Source organism: Magnolia sinica, chromosome 11 (genome assembly GCF_029962835.1).
Source record: "Magnolia sinica isolate HGM2019 chromosome 11, MsV1, whole genome shotgun sequence".
In the NCBI taxonomy this organism is placed as follows: domain Eukaryota; kingdom Viridiplantae; phylum Streptophyta; class Magnoliopsida; order Magnoliales; family Magnoliaceae; genus Magnolia; species Magnolia sinica.
In genome coordinates this window covers 83,933,485-83,935,810 of record NC_080583.1, presented here as the reverse complement: position 1 = coordinate 83,935,810, position 2,326 = coordinate 83,933,485, and the positions used below count along the sequence as shown (strand labels likewise).

The 2,326-nt window shown below is 38.7% G+C and overlaps 1 long non-coding RNA gene across 1 annotated transcript; it reads left to right on the top strand.

Annotated features, from left to right (window-relative positions):
- Positions 1 to 381: 381 nt before the first annotated feature.
- On the top strand, positions 382 to 1,765 carry LOC131218477 (uncharacterized). Its single transcript, XR_009157759.1, has 2 exons — positions 382 to 554; positions 1,362 to 1,765. It is a non-coding gene; the product is annotated as an uncharacterized LOC131218477 (long non-coding RNA).
- Positions 1,766 to 2,326: the final 561 nt, after the last annotated feature.

Here is a 2,326-nt window from a genome sequence, read left to right as displayed (position 1 = left end):
CCCTTCATCTAGATTGGATGAATGGTCAGGATAAAAAAGAAGAGGTTTTACAATTTAGATACGCCCTCTACAAATGAAGAGCGTGCCTCCCCTTCCAATGGAATCAGTGTTCCACCTAATTTAATAATTGGGCTGATGTTTGGGTCCTGACATTATCATGAGGTGATTCATTATATTGACGGTATGGATTTAGTTCTTACATCGTGTGGGCCCCATAACACGCTAATACCACCATAAAGCTTATGGGGGAAATGGTGGTACCGATACCACTGAAGTCTCTCTCTCTCTCTCTCTCTCTCTCTCTCTCTCTCTCTCTCGGCCACTTCCCTTCTCATCTCATCGCTCTTTCTCTATATATAGGGATCTATATATAGGGATACGAGGACACTACCCTTCTCATCTCTCTCTCTTATCGGGGACTTAGTCATTTGTAAGAAAATGGCTTCCAAGTCTTTTCTTATTTTGGGTGTGATCGATTTTAATTCTTCTTCTATCCACCTCTTCGGAGGTAGTAGCTAGAGAACTAGCTGAAACTTCCAAGCAAGAGAGCACACGTGAGTTTTGCCATGCTCTCTACTCCTCTCTTGATTTCATTCTCTTTTGTTTTTTGCTTTTGTCACCCATGGATGCAATATGAAAAAAGAAAAAAAAAATGATACTCTGGCAGAGAGTGATGATAATGCGCAGGTACTTGGGAAATTATCTATAGATGCATATGTGGATATAATCAAGTCAAATTGAACTGTCCAAATTATTTTTTTCCATTTGTATGTTGTTGGATTTCTCTTCTTAGCCATCTGTATGTAGGCCACATGCAAATTGAAAGGAGAATGGAGAGCCTTGGTCCAACTGTGGCTGGATCAATTGATCAATGGTCTCGATTGATCGAGAAGTACGCGTGCAAAGAAGCAGTCCACGTATCGTATAATTCCTTTGGAAGATAATAGAATTCTTTGCATTAGTATACATACAGTGATCATGCCCATCATCTGGACGGTTGGACTAGTGGGTCACCTCTTGGAGGAGAGGAACACATAAGATGATCCCAACCTTCAAATTAATAGCCAGTTACTGGATGGTTGGTGAAAGCCACTGGCTCTGATTCTCCAGGTCAGATGTTTGGACAGTTAGAAAAAATTCCAGGCCCATAGACTGACGGCTTATATTTGTGGCCACGAGCACTATTTGGATGCTAGATGTGGTTTATAACTTTCTACCATTTCACAAGTGGGTACAATTTGTTTGTTCATTGAGGATTTCTTAAAACTATAGTGCATCGTGATTGGATGATCTACACCGTTCATTGAGTGGGCCATATATATCTGACTGTTGATAATTTCCATGATCCCTTATGCATGCAGAGAAGAAGGCCACCACGACAGGATTCAACGGCAGTCCCCCAAATTACGAGTACCCCGGTGTCGACTTCCCCCCTCGCTAGGGAGGGCGGTTCCAATACGGTTGCTTCAGCTGCCACAACAGCTACTACATATGGTGTGGGAGGCCGTCGATGCCCAAACTCAAGCCAAGCCTCACAACTAAAACAGTGGTCTATGACATGCATACGGATGCTTATGCTATAGACAAACCATATATATATTTTTTGTACGGTAGAAATACTATATTGTGTACGTGTGAATAAAGCATGTAATGTGTGCCTACGTTCCTGATATGTATGCACTTGGTTTAATTTGCTTTTTACTAGTTGGTTTTTTTGTTAATGAAATAATAAATAAAGAAATAAAAAGGTTGTGGCTTTGGGTGATTCTTGGTGGTCTATTAATTATGAGTTATGGTGATTTTTTATAAATGAATTGATTTTTTTAATTCAAAATCTTAGTGAAGAATTGATAAAGAGATGCCGTCAAAATACACCACCACGAAGAAAGGTCAGCTTATTTTCATGAAAAAGACTTGTTTCCTTTCATGAAAGAGACTCTTCTGTTGTTGTTCTATGAAAACCCATCTTTGAGTCATTTGGAGAAACAATCACCCCTTGCAAACTCCTCCCCATGTTCTTCTCCACTAATATGTCACTGTTGTGGAGTCCTAATGAGTCCAATTGAATTTTCTTTATTTTTATAGATTTTTTTAAAGTTTTTCTAAGTTGTTTCCTTTTCTCACAAAACATTGATACTTTGCAGAGTGATAATTTATATACTTTTTATAAATTATTTAAAAAGTGCATATATGGAATACAAGTAAATCAACTCAATCTATACAAATTAAAATAACAAATTGGTGGACGTGAGGAGGGCAATGGGCTGGTAATTGGGTTTCTTTTGTGAAAATTTCAATGGAATGAAACCTTTCTCCACACCATATG